We start from the raw sequence: 23,363 nt of genomic DNA, 5'->3' as shown, positions 1-23,363 counted from the left end.
TCAGCACCGGGAATCAAAAAGTCGGATGTCCGCTCAGAGACCTAGTTAGAAAGTCGGTGATTACAAAGACAACAGACGGATAAATATATAATGAAGGGAAGAAAGCAGCCTAAAAAGGCAGAGAATACTCAAAATCAGAATGCCTCTCCCTCAACAGGGGATCACAATTCCTCATCAGTAACGGAACAAGGCTTAATGGACAACGAGTGTGTGCCAATAACAGAAGCAGGTTTCAAAATGTGGGTGATAAGAAACTTCTGTGAATTAAAAGAATTTGTTCTAACCCAATGCAAAGAAACTAAGAACCTTGAAAAAAGGTTTGACGAAATGCTAACGAGAATGGACAATTTAGAGAGGAATATAAGTGAATTGATGGAGCTGAAAAACACAACACGAGAACTTTGCGAAGCATGCACAAGTTTAAACAGTCGAATTGATCAAGCAGAAGAAAGGATATCAGAAGTCGAGGACCAGCTCAGTGAAATGAAACGAGAAGACAAGATTGGAGAAAAAAGGATGAAAAGGAATGAGCAAAGTCTCCAGGAAATATGGGACTATGTGAAAAGACCTAATTTACGTTTGATAGGTGTACCTGAATGTGACGAAGAGAATGAATCCAAGTTGGAAAATACTCTTCAGGATATCATTCAGGAAAACTTTCCCAACCTGGCAAGGCAGGGTAATATTCAACTCCAGGTAATACAGAGAACACCACAAAGATATTCTTCAAGAAGACCAACCCCAAGGCACATAATCACCAGATTTATTAGGGTTGAAATGAAGGAGAAAATACTAAGGGCAGCCAGAGAGAAAGGTCAGGTTACCCATAAAGGGAAATCTATCAGACTTACAGCAGATCTCTCAGAAGAAACCCTACAAGCCAGAAAATAGTGGGGACCAATATTTAACATCCTTAAAGAAAAGAACTTTCAACCCAGAATTTCATATCCAGCCAAACTAAGCTTTATGAGCGAAGGAAAAATTAAATCTTTTGCGAACAAACAAGTACTTAGAGACTTCACTACCACCAGGCCTGCTTTACAAGAGCTTCTGAAAGAAGCACTATACATATAAAGGAACAACCAATATCAGCCTTTCCAAAAATATATCAAAAAGCAAAGAGCATTAACACAATGAAAAATTTACACTAACTAATGGGCAAAACAGCCAGCTAGCATCAAATGGCAGTATTAAACTCATATATATTTTAATTGGATAAAAAGCCAAAACCCATCGGTATGCTGCATCCAGACCCATCTCACATGCAACAATACACAAAGACTCAAAGAGAAGGAGAAAGAATTACCAACCAAACAGAGAGTAAAAATAAACAAATAAATAAAAAGCAGGAGATACAATTCTTGCCTCTGATAAAATAGATTTTAAAACAACAAAGAGCAAAAGAGGCAAAGAAGGACATTACATAATGGCAAAAGGATCAATGTAACAAGAAGAGCTAACGATTTTATAGATCAACGAGACAGAAAATTAACAAGGACATCCAGGACTTGAACTCGGGCCCGGAACAAGTAAACTTAATAAACATCTATAGAACTCTCCACTTCAAATACATAAAACACACATTACCACCTCACACCTATTCCAAAAGTGACTACATAATTGGAAGTAAATCACTCCTCAGTAATCGCATAGCGTTTCATAGGTTTAAATGAAATATTGGTTGGCTGCTCGTTTGTTATTTTCTTCCCTTATTCCTTCCTGTCTTAAGTATAATTATTGGTATAAAAGAGGTTTTCAATACCCATTACTAAACTGCATTCTAGCCTGGGCAAGAAAGCAATACTCCCATTCTCTCTCTCTCTTTCTCTTCCTTTTTCCTCCTCTTCTTCATTCTTTTTTTTTCTTAAAAAAAAGGGGACCTTGCCTTCATTTTTCACTGGGCCCTCCCTGCAAAATATATGCCTGGGATCTGGGCTATTCCTGAGCCTGTGTTGGCTTCCATCTGATCTCTTGTGTGCCAGCCCGGGGCTGCTGCTCCTCCTGAGGGTGGGGGGCCCCATGACTGCATGCTGACCCGCTGGATGGGGCTGCTGAGCCCATTCTGCCACGCTGCACTTGCCCTAGGCAGGGAGGGAGTCCCTTGGTCCTCACAGGGACAGTCAGCAAGCCATGCCTGACGCCTGCTGTGGGCCCACCCCTGCAGTGCTGGCGAAGACAGACATGGCCTGGTCACTGCCCCTGCAGGGTCCCCAGTCTGTGGAAGAAGACAGTAATCTAGGCATTTTTGGTGAGGAAGCTGAGCTGTCCCCCCGGTGTCCTGAAAGCCAGGCAGGAACAACTGTCTTCAGAGGGAAGGGAGAAAATGCCCATCACAGCAGTGGAGAAGGGCCTGCCTCCACTCAGCATGTTGGAGGGAGGTCAGAGAACAGCCCAGCTTGTTGCTGGGTGACAGTGCATTTAATAATCAAAATACAGACTGGGCTCAGTGGCTCACACCTGTGATCCTAACGCTTTGAGAGGCCAAGGCAGGCGGATCACTTGAGGTTAGGAGTTTGAGACCAGCCTGGCCAACATGGCAAGACCCCATCTCTACCAAGATATAAAATCTAGCCTGGTGTGGTGGCGAGTGCCTGTGGTCTCAGCTACTCAGGAGGCTGAGGTGGGAGAATCACCTGAGCCCAGGAAGTCGAGGCTGTGCTGAGCCATGAGTGCACCCCTGCACTCCAGCTGGGTAACAGGAGTGAGACTGTCTCAAAAAAACAGACCAGAGCAGAAATAAATGAAATTGAAATGAAGGAAACAATACAAAAATCAATCACACAAAGTTGTTTTTTGAAAAATAAACAACAAAAAGTCTTTATCCAGACTACAAAAAAAAGACCCAAATAAATACAATCAGAGATGAAAAAGGAGGCATGACCACTGATACCACAGAAATTCATAGGATTGTTAGAGGCAACTCTGCACAAATATATGCTAATAAATTGGAAAATGGGTAAATTCCTAGACACATACAACCTATCAAGATTGAACCATGGGCTGGGCACAGTGGCTCACCCCTATAATCCCAGCATTTTGGGAGGCTGAGGCGGGCAGATCACCTGAGGTCAGGAGTTCAAGACCAGCCTGCCCAACATGGCAAAGCCCTATATCTACTAAAAATACAAAAAATTAGCTGGGTGTGATGGCATGCGCCTGTAATCCCAGCTACTCGGGAGGCTGAGGCAGGAGAATCGCTCGAACCCAGGAGGTGCAGTTGCACTGAGCCGAGATCGCACCACTGCACTCCAGCCTGGGCGACAAGAGTGAAACTTCATCTCAAAAAAATTGAAATAACAAAAACCTGAGCATAACAAGTAATGCGATGAAAGCTGTGATAATGTTTCCCAGCAAAGAGCCCAAGAACCAATGGCTTCACTGCTGAATTTTACCAAACGTTTAAAGAGGGACTAATACCAATCGTACTCGAACTATTCTGAAAAACAGAGTAGGGAATACTTCCAAACACATTCTACACGGCCAGTATTATCCCGATACCCAAGCCAGGCAAAGACACAACAATTACAGGCCATCTCTTAGGAACACCGATGCAAAAATTCTCAACGAATCACTCGCAAACTGAATTAACACATTAAAAAGATTATTCATCATGACCAAGTGGGATTTATCCCAGGGATACGAGGATGGTTCAACATACACAAATCAATTGATAGGATCCATCATATCAACAGAATGAAGGACAAAAACCATATGATAATTTCCATTGAAGCTAAAAACGCATTTGATAAAATTCAGCATCACTTCGTGATAAAAGCCCTCCAAAACTGGGTATAGAAGGAACATACCTCAACACAATAAAAACCATATATGGCAGACCTACGGCTAACATCATAGTGAATGGGGAAAAACAAAAGCCTTTCCTCTAAGATACGGAACACGACAAGGATGCCTTTTCACCACTGGTGTTCAACATAGTATTGGAAGTCTCAGCTAGAGCAATCAGACAGACGAAGAAATAGAGGGCATCCAAATCATAAAGGAAGGGCCGGGCGAGGTGGCTCACGCCTGCAATCCCAGCACTTTGGGAGGCCAAGGCAGGCGGATCACCTGAGGTCAGGAGTTCAAGAGAAGCCTGGCCAGTATGGTGAAACCCCATCGCTACTAAAATACAAAAATTAGCCGAGTGTGGTGGCACACACCTGTAATCTCAGCTACTCAGGAGGTTGAGGCAGGAGAATAGCTTGAACCCAGGAGGCAGAATTGTAGTGAGCTGAGACGACACACTGCACTCCACCCTGGGCCACAGAGGGAGACTCCATCTCAAAAAAAAAGATTCTGTCATTTGTAACAAAGCAACAACATGAATGGAACTGGAGGTCACTATGTTAAGTGAAGCCAGGCACAGAAAGACAGACTTCACATGTTCTCATTTATTTGTGGGATCTAATTTTTTTTCTTTTTTTCTTTTGAAATGGAGTCTCACTCTGTCACCCAGGCTGGAGCGCAGTGGTGTGATCCTGGCTCACTGCAACCTCTGCTTCCCAGGTTCAAGCCATTCTCCTGCCTCAGCCTCCTGAGTAGTTGGGATTACAGGCATCCACCACTGTGTCCACCTAATTTTTGTATTTTTAATAGAGATGGGATTTTGCCATGTTGGCTAGGCTGGTTTCAAACTCCTGACCTCAGGTGACCCGCCTGCTGAGGCTTCCCAAAGTGCTGGGTTTACAGGCCTGAGCCACTGCGCCTGCCTATTTCTTTTTTTGACACGGAGTCTCTCTCTGTCACCCAGGCTGGAATGCGATGGTTCGATCTCAGCTCACTGCAACCTGATCTTCCAGGTTCAAACAATTCTCCTGCCTCAGCCTCCCGAGTAGCTGGGACTAAGGTGTGGGCCACCAGGGCCAGCTTATTTTTTGTATTTTTAGTAGAGACGGGTTTTCACCACGCGGACCAGGCTGGTCTCGAACTCCTGATCTCGTGATCTGCACCCCTTGGCCTCCCAAAGTGCTGGGATTACAGGTGTGAGCCACTGTACCTGGCCTCTTTTATTTTGGACAGATGTGGCCGGTTCAGGAGACCCAGCCTCCTTTGGCTGTTCTTACCTCTGTTTGCATTGCCAGTCCCTTTGATCAAGGATTCAATTTTGGGGTCCCACTGGGAGGCCAGGAGACTCACTCCAGGCACTTCTTCCAGGTCTTTGTATTTTTTTTTTTCCTGAGAAGGAGTCTTGCTTGGTTGCCCAGGCTGGAGTGCAGTGGCGAGATCTTTGCTCAGTGCAATCTCCACCTCCCGGGTTCAAGCAATTCTCCTGCCTCATCCCCGAGTAGCTGGGATCACAGGCGCATACAGCAACACACAGCTAACTTTTGTATTTTTCGTAGAGATGGGGTTTCACCATGTTGGCTAGGCTGGTCTTGATTTCCTGACCTCGTGACCCACCTGCCTTGGCCTCCCAAAGTGCTGGGATTACAGGCGTGAGCCACCGCGCCTAGCTGGGGATCTAAAAATTAAAATTAATTGAACTCATGGAGATAGATGGTTAACAGAGGCTGGGAGGGTAGTGGGTTTGGGGGGTGAGGTGGAGCGGGGACGGTTAACGGTATAGTTGGATAGAATGAAGAAGATCCGTATTTGGTGGCACAGTGGGGTGACTGCAGTCAACAATAATTTATTGTACAGTTAAGAAGAGATCAAGAGTATCATTAGAGTTTTTGTAACAGAAAGAAAGGATAAATGCTTGAGGTGATGGTTACATCATTTCCCCTGTTGTGATTATTACATATTATATGCCTGTATCAAAACATCTTGGCATCTTGGTGAGATGTCTACAAAAGACACTGGCTCTGGCAGGGCGCAGTGGCTCACGCCCGTAATCCCAGGACTTCGGGAGGCCAAGGCAGGCGGGTCATGAGGTCAGGAGATGAGACCATCCTGTCCAGCCTGGTGAAACCCCATCTCTACTAAAAATACAAAAATTAGCTGGATGTGGTGGCACATGCCTGTAATCCCAGCTACTCAGGAGGCTGAGGCAGGAGAATTGCTTGAACCTTGGAGGCAGAGGTTGCAGTGAGCCAAGATGTGCCACTGCACTCCAGCCTGGGTGACAGAGCAAGACTTGTCTCAAAAAAACAAAACAAAACACATGGAAGTGCCTGGGGCAAGTCTCCTGGCCTCCCACTGGAACCCTAAAATTGAACCCTTAACCAAGGGGCTGGAAATGCAGACAGAGGTGACAACAGCCAAGGGAGGCTGGGTCTCCTGAACCAGCCTTTCCCGCCCAGGCAGTCAGCTGGGGAGAGAGGAGCTCACTGGCCAGCTGCCTACTCTCTCTGCCAAGTACATCCTTCAGTAAGTGCCTGCCCTGATGCCACTTACTTACTCGCTGGGGGACCCAGAGATTAGTCAGGTGTGGCTCCTCCCCTGCAGTTGCTCCAAATCCAGGGATACAGGGCCGTTCCCAAAGCACAGGGAAGGCATTGTTCTAAGATACCCTAGAGCCCAGAGGGGTGTCGTATTCACAGGGGGAGGCAGAGGGGGCTTCTTGGAGGAGGTAGTGTCAGAGGTGTGTCTTAAAGGAGGGGGTGAAGTTAACCTGGCTTATTTAAACTTCACAACAGTCCAGCCAGGTAGGTGGCGTCCCCAGTATGTAGCTGAGGGAACCGAGGCTTGGGTACAAAGAAGCAAAGGCAACATTTTTTTTTTTTTTGACATCCACTGAATCATTTCTCTATCCAATAATCGTTACTAACTGGCCACAGGTGCTACTCATGTGGCCAAAAAGGCAGTACCTTCTCTCCAAACCCTCTCAGCTCTGCAGTGACAGCTACTGCATCCTCACTGAGCCCTGAGGGGTTTCTGGTATTGGTGGGCTCCCTCCCCACCAACCTGAGCAGAGAGGGGCCCTTTGCTCAGCTCAGCCCTCCTCCAAGCCCTCATTCCAGAATGGGTGCTCCTGCCTGCCCCGGAGCACCGCGGCAGCATCCTCCTGGCCGTCGAACAATGTCCATGTGCCAGTCTGGCTATTGCTATTGCCGGGAGGCCACTGTGGGAGGTCTTATTCCCGAGAAATGTGGGTGGTCAGGATGGTGGCTGGGGCACGGAGTCCACTCAGCCCCTGTGAGGTTCTTTCTCCTGGGCCACTCGGCTGGCAGCATCCGGACCCCCTGGTTGGGCCACACCCTCAGATGCCACCGGGGAATCCCCTCTCTGGCTCCTTTTCTGTGGTCCTCTCCCAGAGTCCCACACCTTGATCTCTGTCTCCATCCGAATGTCCTCTTCCGTCTTTCCCCAGAGGCTTGATGGCAGCCCCGGTGAGCAGCCCAGTGGCTGCTTCCTCTCTTTCTCCCAACACACGGGCTCCCAACCATCCTTTATAGGAAGGGAAATATCCACTTCCCTTCCCAACCAGGATTGAATCTTAATGCACTGAAGAAGAGGAAGAGAAGCAGAAGAGCTATTTCCACATTGAAATGGGCCAACCCCTCAGATCCCACAAGAGCCCCCAGCTGGCCTCTCCCGTCCAGCCTCAACACCACTTGACCTGACCTGGTCTGGGCTCCTGGACACCAGCCAAGCCCTTCCTGGCATGTCCTCTGCTGGGGCAGCCCGGCTGCAGCCCAGGATCAGTGCCAGCCTGGGAGGGACTGTGCCCTGGTGACGTAACAAAGGAAAGACAATGTGGCATTTTACCCTTCAAGCTGAATTTCTTGTTTTGTTTTGTTTTTTTGAGAGGGAGTTTAGTTTTTCCACCCAGGCTTGAGTGAAGTGTCGTGATCTCAGCTCACTGCAACCTCCACCCCCAAGTTCAGGGGATTCTCCTGCCTCAGCCTCCCTAGTAGCTGAGATTACAGGTGCCTGCCACCACACCCAGCTAATTTTTGTATTTTTAGCAGACATGGGGCTTCTCTATGTTGGCCAGGCTGGTCTTGAACTCCTGACCTCAGGTGATTCGCCCACTTCGGCCTCCCAAGTGCTGGGATTACAGGCGTGAGCCACCACGCCCGGCCTGAACTTCTTTGATTTAAGGTCTTCTTTATTCAGAGCTAGTTTTTCTTGTGTTAGTGTATGTGTGTGTTACAATGTCCTTTCTTTTACGAAATTATGATCATAGTAAATATTCTTTTTTCTTAAATCATTACTTGACAGAATTAAAATTTGGGGCTGGGTGCAGTGGCTCAGGCTTGTAAATCCCAGCACTTTGGGAGGCTGAGGCGCGTGGATCACCTGAGGTCAGGAGTTCGAGACCACCCTGTCCAACATGGCGAAACCCTGTCTCTACTAAAAAAACAAAATTAGGGCCGGGCGCGGTGGCTCATGCCTGTAATCCCAGCACTTTGGGAGGCCGAGGCGGGTGGATCACGAGGTCAAGAGATCGAGGCCATCCTGGTCAACATGGTGAAACCCCATCTCTACTAAAAATACAAAAAATTAGCTGGGCATGGTGGCGCGTGCCTGTAATCCCAGCTACTCAGGAGGCTGAGGCAGGAGAATTGCCTGAACCCAGGAGGCGGAGGTTGCGGTGAGCCGAGATCGCGCCATTGCACTTCAGCCTGGGTAACAAGAGCGAAACTCCGTCTCAAAAAAAAAAAAAAAATTAGCTGGGTATGGTGGCTCCGGAGCCTAGCCTATAATCCCAGCTACTTGGGACGCTGAGGCAGGAGAACTGCTGTAACCTGGGAGCTGGAGGTTGCAGTGAGCCGATATTGCACCAAACTCCAGCCTGGGCAACAAAGTGAGACTCCATCTAAAAAATAAGAAAATAAACAAAAAATAAATGAATTAATTAAAATTTGGTAGCTCTGAGTCTGTTCCCAAAATGTAAGGCATGATAGCCAGGTGATGGGCACGTGGGCATGCAGCCTGCTCTTCTCTCTGCTTTTGAATGTTTGAAACTATTCACTTACATGTGTGTTTTTAAAATAATTTACTTTTAATTTTTGTGGGTACATAGCAGGTATATATATTTATGGTTTTTTTTTTTTTTAAAGTCTAGATGGGGTCAGGCGCGGTGGCTCAAGCCTGTAATCCTAGCACTTTGGGAGGCCAAGGTGGGTGGATCACCTGAGGTCAGGAGTTCAAGATCAGCTTGGCCATCAGGGTGAAACCCCATCTTTAAAAAAAAAAAAAATATATATATATATATAGATAGATATATAAAGAAAAAAAGTCTAGATGGATTGAAAAGTTAAATATTAACATTAAACATTAAACTACAAAAGGATTAGGAGGAAAGACAGAAGGTGATGATCCATGAAATCCAGAAGTTTTAGGATAGAGAGGTCAATCTGTGTAGAATGCAAAGCTTCTAAGTCATTCCTCTGCTTAAAGCCTGTCAGTAGCTCCCCATGTCTCTCAGGACACAGGCTGAACTCAGATACCTCTTCCTCCAGAAGTCCTCCCTGACTTCAACTTTCTGGTTAGGTTAGAAGCAAACCATAATTGGAGACCTTAGGGGCCCACTTACCTTGGGCAAGGTATTATATTATTTGATTATAATGCATATGGCCCTGTGACCCACTCCAGAGTCAGGGATGGAGGACCCTGGCGCAGATACTGGCAAATCCTTTGATGATGAGTGAGTATAGGGATGCAAGGGTTGGTGGGGGGCTGGGCCCTCCTTGGGTTTCCCAGCAAGGAAGGATGGATGGGAGCCCAACCCTGGCTGCTACCTCCTGCTCATGGCTCAGCCTCCCTCTCAGGCACCAGCCAGTCCTAGGGCTCTTAGTTCGGCTCTTCCCTGGGCTCCTTAGTTCAGCTCTGAGCCGCCCCTCTGGCCCTGTGCTACCCCTGATGCTCCCTGCTCTTGCTCCCAGCTGTCCTTTCTAGAGTACAGCAGCCCTTCTCCTGCCCAGAAGCTTTCCTTGGCTCCCATGGTCTGAGCATAAACCCAGGTTCCTCTGCCTGGTTCCAAAGCCTCCATGACTCCTGGACCTGCTTCCTGTGCTCTTGCCCAGATCTGAGATTGCCCCCGGCCTGCTTGCCACAGGGTGTGTTCCTTCCACTGTGCTGCCTCAGCCCCTCTTCCTGGCATGCCCACTCCCGCCCTGCCCAGGCGATCGGCCTGTGTGTCCCCTCCCTAACCCTGCACCGACCATACCTCCCAGGCTGGCTTCTGTCTTGACTATGTTCCTTCTCACCTCTCTGAGCAGCAGGATCAAGGTGAGAAACGCCTGCTGTGTGTAGCCGCCCCAGAAGCACGGTACCTTCCACGGCACAGACACAGACTGGTAGCTACACTTGTCCCTCTGTATCCGTGGGGGACTGCTTCTTGGACCCCCAAGGATTCTCAAGTCCCTTACATAAAATGGCTTAGCACAGTTCACAACAGAAATGTTTTCTGAGAAATGCATCGCTAGGCAATTTCATCCTTTGCAAACATCATAGGTGCACTTAGCACAAATCTAGATGGTCTAGCCTACTACACACCTGGGTTATATGGGATAGCCTATAGCTCCTAGACTACATATCCATACAGCATGTTACTGTGCTAAATACTGGAAGCAGCTGTGACACAATGGTAAATATTTGTGTATCTAAACATACAAAATGTCCAGTATGGCCAGGCGCAGTGGCTCATGCCTATAACCCCAGCACTTTGGGAGGCCGAGGTGGGCGGATCACCTGAGGTAAGGAGTTCAAGACCAGCTTGACCAACATGGGAAAACCCCGTCTCTACTAAAAATATAAAAATTAGTGGGGTGTGGTGGCATGCGCCTGTAATCCCAGCTACTCAGGAGGCTGAGGCAGGGAGAAAGGCTGGAACCCAGGAGGCAAAGGTTGCAGTGAGCCGAGATGGCACCATTGCACTCTGAGCAACAGAGAGAGGGAGATTCTGTCTCAAAAAAAAAAAAAAAAAAAAAAAAAAGAGGTCCAGTGCAGCTAACAGTATTAAAATCTTCTGGCCGGGCGCAGTGGCTCACGCCTGTAATCCCAGCACTTTGGAAGGCTGAGGCGGGCGGATCATGAGGTCAAGAGATCGAGACCATCCTGGTCAACATGGTGAAACCCCGTCTCTACTAAAAATAGAAAAATTAGCTGGGCGTGGTGGCATGCGCCTGTAGTCCCAGCTACTCAGGAGGCTGAGGCAGGAGCATTGCTTGTACCCAGGAGGTGGAGGTTGCAGTGAGCCAAGATTGTGCCACTGCACTCCAGCCTGGCACCTGGTAACACAGTGAGACTCTCTCAAAAAAAAAAAAAAAAAAAAATTTTTCTGAGACCACTGTCTTATATGTGGTCCACCATTGACGGAAACATTGTTACATGGCATATGACTGTATTTGCATGTAACCTACACACATTCTCCTACTTATTATTTTTTTTGAGATGGAGTTTCAGTCTAGTTGCATAGGCTGGAGTGCAATGGCATGACCTTGGCTCACTGCAACCTCTGCCTCATGGGTTCAAATGATTCTCCTGCTTCAGCCTCCTGAGTAGATGGGATTACAGGTGCACACCACCATGCCCAGCTAATTTTGTATTTTTAGTAGAGATGGGGTTTCTCCATGTTGGTCAGGCTGATCTTGAACTCCTAACTTCATGTGTCCGCCCACCTCTGCCTCCCAAAGTGCTGGGATTACATCTTACAGGGAAACCCTGTCTCTACAAAAAATTTAAAAATTAGCGGGGCCTAGTGGTGCGTGCCTGTGGTCCCAGTTACTCCGGAGGCTGAGGTGGGAGGACCGCTTGAGTCCAGGAGGTGGAGGCTGCAGTGAGTCACGATCATGCCACTGCACTCAAGCCTGGACAAGAGCAAGGCCTTGTCTCAAAAGAGGACCCCAGGCCGGGCACTGTGGCTCACGCCTGTAATCCCTGCACTTTGGGAGGCCGAGGTGGGCGGATCACCTTAGGTCAGGAGTTCGAGATCAGACCACCCTGGCCAACATGGCTAAACCCCGACTCTATTATAAATACAAAAATTAGCCAGGCATGGTGGCGGGCGCCTGTAATCCCAGCTACTAGGGAGGCCGAGACAGGAGAATTTCCTGAACTCGGGAGACGGAGGTCGCAGTGAGTCGAGATTGCGCCACTGCATTCCAGCCTGGGAGACCACAGGGAAACTCCTTCTCAAACAAAACAAAATCCTTAAGTTCTTTTCTAAATCCTTTCCGCGGTTGTCCTGGGGATAGGTCACAGATAGGGAAATTGAGCGACCCCCCACCTTGACCCCGCTTCCAATACAGCCAGCTCTTTCGAGTAAAGAGGGCGAGACATGAGAGCCCTCTGATAAAATATCACTGTCGACAATGCGGGTATCGATCCCACTACCACTCACACGCTAAGCGAACGCTTCGCAGCTTAAGCTAACTCCCAGGCCTGGCTTAGCTTCCGCAGCCGTCGCGCATTGTGGCTCACGTCATCATCGGTGTCCCCGTCGCCTCCGCCCCGAACGGCCAGCTCGCCACCCCATTGGCTCCCTCGCGGCTCCGGCTCCACGGCCATGATTGGTTTGGCTCCATTTAGTTTTTAAAAAGCATTGGCCACTCGGATTGGTGGTCCAAAGCGTCCGTCAAGTGGAGGCCCTGCTGTTGCTACGGCGTAGGGGGACCCAGCCAGGTTTCTCTCGGTTTCTGATTTGTTTCTCCGGCTCCGGGGTCCTAGAGGTTCCGGATCCGTCAAGTCCATGGGAAAAGAATGCGCCCCTCGAGCTTGACTGACGAGGCTTGCGAGCCAATCGGAATGGATTCGAGGGAGCCGCTAGGCAATCCAATAGGTGGTAGGGGGCGGGAGAGAGGGGCCAATGAGCCTGGAGCTAGGGGCGGGGACAGGGCTGCGATTGGCTGCGAGGCGTCCAGAGGGAGGGCGGGGGGAACTCAAGGCCTGCTTGATACGTCCGCCATTTTGGGCGCTTCGCTGATGGTGTCGGTGAGCGCGTTTCCCGCCTGAGCGCAACTAGCGGCGGGTCGTGGGCACCTCCAGGTAATAGGGGTGGGGGAGGCGGCGGAGCAGGCCGTGGCGCTGGGTGCGCGTGGCTCGCGGGCAGGCGCGAGGTCTCTCCTCCTGGGCCTCGGCGGCGCGGGGAGGGAGCGTCCCGGCCCCTCTCCCCTCCCCCCCGGAATTCGCCGCTCCGCGGGCCCGGGAGGCGCGGCGCCGAGTCTTTCCCGGCCGCTCCCTGCCCGCTCCTGTCACCCCGGGGCCCCGCCGGGCCAGGCGCCGGGGACAGGACGCGACCGAGGCGGCGAACTTTGCGCCGCGTTCACGTTCGCGGCCTTACGCGGCGAGCTGGCGGACCGGCGAGGCGCGCCCCTAACCCAGCTCTGGCTCCAACCTTCCCGCCCGCCGGTCGCGGCCCGCTGCGTCGCCCACCGCCCGGCCCGCGTCCGTTTTCCTCTCCCGCTCGGCATCCCGGCCCCGGGCTCCCGGACAACTCCTCCCGGGGGCCGTGGGCAGCGCGTCAAGTTGAGGCAGCAACTCGCCGTCAAGAGTCGCGAAGGCTATTGTTGGACTCTGCTCTCCGGGAAACAAGTTTTGTGGGTTTCTGTTAATTCGCCGCAGAGTCATCGGGATCCACACCAGCCAGTTTCGAGGCTCCCAATACCCTTCCCGGTGGCTGTTTAACTCCAGTGCGGTGGCTGGGATGTAGACAGTCTCGAATGCCTCCCTGGTGTATTTGAGCCAGGGGGGTGGTCCTTCTTGTGACTTGAAGTCCCTCCCTCTTAAAGAAGCCCATTCACTGTTAACTAGGAGGTCTTTCCTGTTGAGGTCCTGCTGGCTGTGATCACAATTTGGACTTTATTATAGGTGAATGGGATGGGTCTTTGGATGCACCTCCGTTTCCCTGACGTTTCAACCGCGTGACTTAATGTCAGTTTCCTGGTACTTAACATTTTCTCTGTGGGGCTTTGGGTCTGTTTTGCTATTATGGGAGGGGGTGCTTGATAGGCGTTCCCTTTCATCCTCGCGGCACTTGTTGACAGGGTGGTGTCTTACTTTATGAATGGGACGTTTATTTTGATTTTGTCCTCAAGGTCATGTTGCAGATAGGCTTCAAGGGGGAAAGGGACTCCAGATTTCCAACCATCGAAATGTGCCTCAGGTAGCAAGGGTATAAGACCCAGTTAGAGGTGGTGATTGGGTTATCCTCGCTGTGGAGTGGAGTCACGTCTTGGCCTGACCACTTTTTAGCTCTGTGACCTTGGACAAGTTACCCAGCCTTTCTTTTTTTTTTTTTTACTCTGTAGTATGGGAATAATAATAAGTGTCTCAGCCATAAGTTTGTCAGGACAGATGCCTTAATACATGTAAAGCAGCTAGAACCGTGCCTGGCACACAGAATCATCTCAGCGGCTGATTAGTAGTTAGGCTAATTAATGGTTATTATTATTTAAATTTGGTTTTTAGATGTTTAGGTACTGTTAGGAAGTCAGATGAGCGTTTAAGCCTTGACTCTTGGTAACTGTCTTTAGAAAGCTCTGTGTAAGAGTCAGTTGGGCTGGACCGGGTGCAGTGGCTCACACCTGTAATCCCAGCACTTTGGGAGGCGGAGGCAGGCAGATCACGACGTCAAGGGATGGAGACCATCCTGGCCAACATGGTGAAACCCCGTCTCTACTAAAAATAGAAAAATTAGCTGGGCGTGGTGGCGTGCGCCTGTAGTCCAAGCTACTGGGGAGGCTGAGGCAGGAGAATCGTTTGAAACCGGGAGGTTGAGGTTACAGTGAGCCGAGATTGTGCCACTGCACTTCAGCCTGGTGACAGAGCGAGACTCGGTCTCAAAAAAAAAAAGGGGGTCAGTTGGACTGAAAAAGTAAACTAGAAGTTCTTACGATTTTTTTCAGGACAGGGGTTTTGAACATTCATTCCTTAAAGTCATTACTTACTGGAGTAATTAATGAGTAGTAGCACCTCAGACTGTTTAAAGAGAATGGTTAAATACAGAAAAGCCCATCACAAGCTTAAGTTGCCCTCTGTTCCTCATGTGCTTTTGCATGTTAGTTTCTGGGTGACTGTCCCCCAAATCAGTAATAAGGTTTTCTTAGTGTACTCCTGGTTGTTACTGAAGACTGTAAGGGTACTGTGAATTGCAGTATTCTTCAGCAGAGATAGTTTGGGAAATAGCTGTTATCCTGGAGGGATGCTTTGGAAGGTATTCTCCATTTCAGCGTGTCTGGTGAAGGAGTCTGGAACATTTAACAAAGTGCAATCCACTCAGTCAGAAATAAACTCACAGTCCTTTAACACTTGCCTGGTGCTCTTCTCCATGGTGCTCTTCTCCATGGTACTCAAAACCGTGCGTGCCCTTCCGCTGGTATTGCTGTGTTTACTTGGGACTTGGTTTGTTGTATTGGGGATATGTGTTTTGATCGTGGAGCTTACTCAAGGATAGGAAGAAGATTGTTTTGGGTTTAGAAGTCTACCTTTTGTGTAAAGTATAGCAAAGCAAAGTAAACAAAAAAAAAGTGCTAGTTTCAGTGAGTTAATTGAGAATTTGAGAATCAGATTATAGCTGAGCAGAAAATGAATAGAAGTAACATTGACAGCATGAGGTTGCTTAGCTTTGTAAGATAAGGCTTTGGCCAGGCACGGTGGCTCATGCCTGTTACCCATCACTTTGGGAGGTCAAGGGGGCAGATCACCTAAGGTCAGGAGACCAGCCAAGCCAACATGGTGAAACCCTGTCTCTACTAAAAATACAAAAATTAGCTGGGCATTGTGGTGCGCAGTTGTAATCCCAGCTACTGGGAGGCTGAGGCAGGAGAATCGCTTGAACCTGGGAGGCGGAGGTTGCAGTGAGCCCAGATCGCACCACTGTACTCCAGCCTGGGAGACAGAGCGAGACTCCATCTCAAAAAAAAAAAAAAAAGACTGAGGCAGGTGGATCAAGAGGTCAAGACCATACTGGTCAGCATGGTGAAACCCCGTCTCTACTAAAAATACAAAAAAAATTAGCTGGGCGTGGTGGCGCATGCCTGTAGTCCCAGCTCCTTGGGAGGCTGAGGCAGGAGAATTGCTTGAACCCAGGAGGCGGAGGTTGCGGTGAGCCGAGATCGCGCCATTGCACTCCAGCCTGGGTAACAAGAGCGGAAAAAAAAAAAAACAACAACAGATTTTGCATCTATTTGGTACAGAGATAGTGCGCTTATTACAAATAAATGTCTCCTTAAAACAAGTGTCACGATCGGTATTCACTTTGTTTCTATGATAATTTTCATCTTCTAGTTCTATATTTTCAGTATTTGAGAGGCAGCCTGTGTGCTGTGTGTGTGTGTGTGTGTGAAATATACTGAAATTATACAGTATTTTACTAAATAAGGATAAATGATAGTGAAAACTCCTCTATGTGCTCAACTAAAACTCAGCATTGACTTGGTCCTCAGAAGTCATGATCTGCACCCCAGTATGGGCTCAGTAGTGTTAGCTACTTTTTCTAAGGCTGTACTGAAAAAAAGACCTGGCCTCTTGGCTTAAACAGCTTTCATATTTCTTTCCTTTCTTAACTTTAAATAATTGTTTTTGGTTTACTCTACATCAGGCGTTCTGAATTGGGGTGATTTCCCCCCACCCCCCAGGAAACATATTTCAGTGTCTGGACACATTTTTGCTTGTCACACCTCGGGGAGTGGGCAGTGTGCTTCTAGAGGGTAGAGACCAAGGATGCTGCAAAATATCCTACAGTGTCCAGCATGGCAGCCTCATCCGCCAACAAAATTAACAAGTTCCAAATAGCAACACTGCCGAGGTTGAGAAATCTTGCGCTAGATAGATGTGACTGGCCCGCGTTAGAATAATTAGAGATTCTTCAAGACCATGGTTGTGGGACTCCACCTATGGAAGTTTGTGGTGGGATTGAGAATCTTTTTTTAAAAGGCTTCCCAAACAATACTGAAGTGCAGCTGGATTTTGGAGCCATTGTTCTAGACCACAGGTTTACAGACTGTTTGTGAGTTAAGGTTTCCTTTGGGTGATCTGTGAACTTGCTCTTTGCAGTACCTAGATCCTGACTTGGAGATTATTTAGTAGTGGGGAGAGATGGTATACTTACTTACACCATTTTTCAGGTGCCTGAAGACTGAACTTTAGAAGCACTGTTAAATAAATTCGATTTCATAAAACATCTCAGGAAATTTGTTTTCTTAACCTCATGAAAATATATTGCCATATTGTGCTGTGAAACTCTGCAACATTCTTAGGTATTTAGAGTTTGTTTCTGTGCTGAATCATCTTGCACTACTGTAATCTTTGAGTTTTGTGTCTTTTGCCCTCTTCTTGTCAGTCAGCGGTCAGGTCTGTTTTTAGATGCCAGTTTCAACTTTTTTAAAATTATGTTTTGTTTTTGTTTTTGAGTCAGTCTTACTGTGTTGCCCAGGCTGGAGTGCAGTGGCACGATCTTGGCTTACTGCAACCTCCGCCTCCTGGGTTCAAGCGATTCTCCTGCCTCAGCCTCCTGAGTAGCTGGGACTACATGTGTGTGTGCCACCACACCAGCTAATTTTTGTATTTTTAGTAGAGACCTGGTTTCACCATGTTGGCCGGGCTGGTCTGAACTCCTGACCTCAATTGATCTGCCCGCCTCAGCCACCCAAAGGGCTAGGATTACAGATGTGAGCCATATGTGCCCAGCTTTTTTGTTTTGTTTTAATAAAGACCTATTCCCAGATAATTAGCCCTGGATCACATTACCAGTTCTGCCCTTTGAGGGCAGGAGACAGGCATATGGTATGCTCAACCTTTTAACACAGTGATCCTGCCCACTAGTAAGTTGGACTCTTCTGTGCCCTAGGCTCTGATCCTAACAGGGAAGTGTTCTTTTCTCCTGGGGAGATGAGATGCAGTAGTAGAGAGAGAAGTGCAGGTCTTTATTGCTCATCTTAAAATTTAGGTTATCTAGTTTACTGAATGGAAAAATGTTAGGAAAACTGCAAATTTTTAACAACTAGATGTTAATATCTGGATTTACAAAAGATCATGGAGGCATTTTCTTATTCATCCTGAAATTCGGCCTGTGGCTGTGTTGAGAACTACCAGCGACCCCATCTACTAATAATATTCATTTATTTGAGCAGCAAATATATTAATTGAGTTCTTACTCTGCTAGGAACTGTATTAGGGATTCACTGATGAACAGGTGCTTAAGGACCTGCAGTCTAGAGGGAGAGGCAAACGATGGCAAGAGATAGCAAAGCTGTTCAGAATTGTGTATTGTATAAATGGGGCCTGGGAGGAAAGAGCTTCTGTTTGCTGGTTAGTTGGTTGATTTGTTTAAATTTTGGGTGGCTGAGATTGCCAGAAGTTTTGCAAAAGAATAAAATAGTTACACTTTGTTACTCATTTATAAGAAATGGTTGCTTCCACTTGCCTCCTTAGTTTGGGGAGTCTTAAAAAGCAGTGCCATTCTTCTCATACTGCAGCTGTTTTGTAATGACAGATAGGTGTTTATAGCTCCATACCTAGCAGTTATCCATTGACCAAACTTTAGACACTGACTCTGGTTCCAGACCCATCTGAAGCTTGATGTAGGTTTTTGCAAAACATCTTCAGCATTCTTGAAATGGATGGTGCTTCAAGTGGGGATGGGTTTTTTTTTTTTTTTTTTTTCCTGCTGTGCTATGGATCTAGGTTGATTGGAGATTTGGTTTTTGGCCTAGATTTATTTGTCATGGAAACCTCCTTTTTTCCTCTCTGCCATCCTCTTTAGTTTTCTTTATGCGGAGGGAGATGGTTGCTAGTCAGATAATACTCAGTTTATTTCAGGTTTTAAAAGATTGCAGACTGACATCTGGTTAACAGATGGATTGGCTACATGGTAAAGAAGCAAGTACAAGGGCATCTGGCAGTATGTGAGAAGGTTTCATACCTCTGTGCCTAGCTAGGACATTTTCATGTCACAGACTGGGCAAAGAGCTGGCTTTACCCTGAGTAGAGACTGTTTACTACTTCTCAGTTCCGGCTGGCTAGTGTTGACCTGTTTTAGATGCATTAGTGAAGACTATACAGTTGACTGAATTTACACAATTAAAGTTCAGTAGGATCTGAACATCTTTTTATGGATATAAGGAGGTTCTGATTTTGTACTTCACAGCAACTGTGAGGAAAACTAGGGGATTATTAGTTCCAGAATTCCTTTTTTTTTTTTTTTTTGAGGCAAAGTCTTGCTCTGTTGCCCAGGCTGGAATGCAGTAGCATGATCTCGGCTCACTGCAACCTTTGTCTCCCAGGTTCAAGTGATTCTCCTACCTCAGCCTCCTGAGTAGTTGGGACTGTAGGTGCCCACTACCACGCCTGCCTAACTTTTGTATTTTTAGTAGAGACGGGGGTTTCACCATGTTGCCCAGTCTGGTCTCAAACTCCTGACCTCATGATCCAACGCCTCAGCCTCCCAAAGTGCTGGGACTACAGGTGTGAGCCACCGCAACCCCAGAATTTCTTACAGTGGAAATATATATTGACTTGAACCGGTTCGAATTCTCCAGAGATTGACTACCATGAAATCTGATGGCCCAAGAAAAGATGAATGAAAGATTGTTTTTAGAAATATTAGAGAGCAGGACTAAGAAGGCTGCAGACTGATGTTGAGTCAGACAGACTTGGAGAAAGCTGTGTGGGACCATTGGTTGGAGCCTTGGGTTTCCTGTACTTGCATGTAAATCTGAACAAAAATTCTGGTGGCAGAGACACACTTTAAGAGAGCTTGATTGAGAACACATGTCACACTGAGACCCTAATCAGGGCAGTTTACACTGCCCACTAAGGCATGTTCATGGTTGGCTGGTCAGATTGGTTGGGCTTTGGTCTTCAGATGGGGCATGGCGGGAGGAACATTGACTAGTCTTGACAGTTGACTGGGGCTTCCTTTCATGAGAATCATGGTTTTGGACTGGAACAAAACTTAGAGGTCATTGATTTTTATAGAAAAATAGACCCAGAAGCAGCAGGGAAATCTCAGCCCCGGTGATTCCTTAGGGTTGTGGTGGTCCCACCAGACCACAGTTTTAAGTGCTATTTGTTTCAAGAGCAACATCACAGCTGGATTTTACTGAGAATTCAGAATAAATGGTTAACGTCTGGAATTTTATTTTCAGTGGTAGTGTGGGTCAGTTTTTTGTCACTGTGTGGTAGATGAGGGGACAGTGTCTTCTGGTTCTCTTATGTTGACATAGAGATACACAGGGTTTCTATTGTCTTTGGACAATGGACAGGTCTCATCTGCCTCTGTTGTCTGCAAATGAGACCCTGCCTCTTCTGATTAAACAAAACTCTTTGCCCCAATTTCCACCATGGACTTCTTGTTATTACACGCTTAGGTGGACTCAACAGCTCTGCATTTGGCACCTATCATAGGTATAGTCTTTGGTAACAAAAGTACAGAAACAACTCCAAGGTGCAGTGAATGATCTCAAGGAGAGAAATGGAGTATTACGGGATCGTAGAGAGGCTTTGAGGTCTAACTAGCTGCTCTGGGAAGTACAAGGGTGATGGTGGTTTCACTGGCCGGAAGGTTACAGAGTTAGTGTTTGTATGCACATTTTCTTCCTTCACACTTGGAAGATGCTATGTAAATTTTAATGTACATAAATGTGATAATATTCATACTCAGATTTATGTACAATAAAACAATTTCTGCAGGTGGAGTAAAGCTCATAAATTTGAGATTTGCAGTTTGCTCTCTAAAACATCTTTAAAGTTTATCAGGACATTGTAGGGTAATTTGTTTGCTGTGGAGTCTCACATTTTATATAGAACCATTTTTTTTTTTTTTTTGAGACAGAGTTTTGCTCTTGTTGCCCAGGTTGGAGTGCAATGGCGCAATCTCGGCTCACTGCAACCTCCTCCTCCTGGGTTCAAGCGATTGTCCTTCTTCAACTTCCTGAGTAGCTGGGATTACAGGTGCATGCCATTGTGCTGGCTAATTTTGTATTTTTAGTAGAGATGGGGTTTCTGCATATTGGTCAGGCTGGTCTCGAACTCCTGACCTCAGGCGATCTGCCTGCCTTGGCCTCCCAAAGTGCTAGGATTACAGGCATGAGCCACTGTGCCCAGGCAGAACCATGTTTTTTCAACATGTAGGGATAGTCACATATGCCTTGAAAGATCAATATGTTAACAGATGATTGGGTCTTTTTGATTTTGCATTTAATTTCTACATTATAACCAGACAACTCTATTGAGGGTCTGCAAACGTTTTCTGTAAAGGGCCAGTTAGTACATATTTTAGGCATTGCAGGCTAAATGGTGTCTGCAAGAACTCAACTCTGCTTTTGTAGTGTGAAAGCAGCCATAGCCAATCTGTAAACAAATGAAGGTGGCTGTCTTCCAGTAGAACTTTACTTAGAAAAGCAGGCAGAGTGCTGGATTTGGCCTGTGGGTTGTAGTTTGTCAGTGCCTGCTCTAATCTATTTTGTTTTTGTTTATTTTTTTGAGATGGAGTCCCAAGCTCTGGAGTGCAGTGTAGCTCACTGCAGCCTTGACCAACCTCAGGCAGCTACTTGAGGCTGAAGCAGTCTTCTCACCTCAGCCTCAAGTAGCTGTGACTGTAGGCACATGCCACCACACCCAGCTAATTTTTTTTTTTTCTTGTAGAGACAAGAGCTCCCTATGTTGCCCAGGCTGGTCTCGAACTCCTGGGCTCAAGCGGTCCTCCCACCTTGTTCTCCCAAAGTGCTGCGATTACAGGCGCAAGCTACCACGCTTGGCCTCTAATCTGTTTTTTATTTTTTTTTAAAATTTTTTAAAATTTTATTTATTTATTTTGAGATGGAGTCTCACTCTGTTGCCCAGGCTGGAGTGTAGTGGCGCAATATTGGCTCACTACAATCTCCACCTCCTGGGTTCAAGCGATTCTCCTGCCTCAGCCTCCTGAGTAGCTGGGACTATAGGTGTGTGCCACCATGCCTGGCTAATTTTTTGTATTTTTAGTAGAGATGGGATTTCACTGCATTAGCCAGGATGGTCTCAATCTCCTGACTACGTGATCTGCCTGCCTTGGCCTCCCAAAGTTCTGGGATTACAGGTGTAAGCCACTGCGCCTGGGCTATTTTTTATTTTAACTTGTAATTGGACTATGTATTCAGAGTATATGTCAGCATGTGTCCAGATATTATTAAACATTAAAACCGACAATTGTGTACCCACTAACCAGCTTAGGAAATAGAGTGTTGCCATGGCTCCCTGTGTCCTCTTCTGACCACTTCCCTGTTTCTGACCTCCCCAAGGCAAGTACCTTGCATGTATCATTTTTGTGCTTGACTTTATGGTGTTGCAGACTATGCATGCATTCTTATATAATGTAACTTTATTTTTGCATGCCTTTAAAGGATGTAAATGGAATCATTTTGTTCTTTCTTTGCCCCCAGGCAACATTGTTTTTGTGATCCATTCAGATATTTGAGTACTTACCATGTCCTAGACACCGTTCTAGTGCTGGGCATGTTAACAGTAAGGAAAGCAAATAAAAAGTCCCTGCTCTCATGAAGCTTACAGTTTGGTAGGGAAAAGACAATTAACAGATAAATGGAAGATATAGTAGCCATATGGTAATACAAACAGGGAGAAAAGTAAACCAGGGAGGTGGGGGGTGGGGGGTTGCTGCTTGTCTGTAGCTGGAGATGCAGTGGTCAGCTGGAGTGGAGGGATCCAGCCTCAAGGCTGTGGGTGGGAGTTGGGTATGGGCAGCATTATGGGTGGAGGATCGATCATCAGGACAAGGTGCTAAGAAGGAGGTGTGCCTGCTGTGTTGGAGGGCAGCAGAGAGGCCAGTGTGGCTGGAGCGGGGAGCCTAAGGGAGGGCAATAGGAGAGTAGGCCAGATGGATGGGGGAGGTGGGGGAGGAGGGATAGGTCACACTGGCCATTGTTAAGATTTTGTCTTTTTCTCTGAGTGAGATGGATAAGTCACTTGGTGTTTTGAGCAGAGGTGTGGCATGATCTGGTTTCTAAAGGTCCCCCTGAAGCTGCGTTAAGAATAACTGTCCTCTGCTGCTGGAGGGAGGCTGGAGGCTCTGGCAGTGATCCAGGAGAGCAGTAATGGCAGCTGGGACTGAAGGGGAGCAGGGGTGGGAGTAAGAAGAGATTCGCTTCTGGATCCTTCTTGAAAAGGAAGAGCAGACAGGATTTGCTGGCAGACTGGAGTGGATGTGAGAGAGGAGTAAAGGATGATACCAGAGATTTTGCTGCTGCTAAGAGTTGCCATGTATAAGAAAAGGGAAAACAATGGGAAGAACAGGTTGTGGAAGTGAGAGCAGGAGTTGGATTTTGCACATGTTCAGTTTGTGAAGCTTTTAGAGAGCAGATTGGAGATGTGTTGGATTGGGGTGTTTGGAGCTCAAGGGAGAGATCCAGGTTGCAGATAGAAATGAGTCTTCAGTGTTAAGGTGGCACTTAACAGTACCCAGGTTGAGTGTGAGTACTGAAGGAATGAGGCTCTACAGCAGCCTGGAGGGTGGAAGGAGCAGCTTTGAGCCTTGGGAAAGT

General features: G+C 47.3%; 1 protein-coding gene across 15 annotated transcripts in view; it reads left to right on the top strand.

Annotated features, from left to right (window-relative positions):
• Positions 1-12,775: 12,775 nt before the first annotated feature.
• PPP6R3 (protein phosphatase 6 regulatory subunit 3) overlaps positions 12,776-23,363 on the top strand; it is a 153,480-nt gene continuing 142,892 nt past the window's right edge. For all 15 annotated transcript variants that reach the window (XM_012452960.3, XM_064364660.1, XM_012452975.3 and 12 more), the window contains exon 1: positions 12,776-12,876. The gene's annotated coding sequence lies outside the window, so the exon portion shown is untranslated. The remainder of the gene's footprint in view (positions 12,877-23,363) is intronic.

The sequence above is a fragment of the Aotus nancymaae genome, unplaced genomic scaffold, assembly GCF_030222135.1.
Source record: "Aotus nancymaae isolate 86718 unplaced genomic scaffold, 86718_ANA_hifiasm-v0.15.2.pri h1tg000059l, whole genome shotgun sequence".
NCBI classification, from domain to species: domain Eukaryota; kingdom Metazoa; phylum Chordata; class Mammalia; order Primates; family Aotidae; genus Aotus; species Aotus nancymaae.
This window is presented reverse-complemented; position numbering and strand designations above follow the sequence as displayed.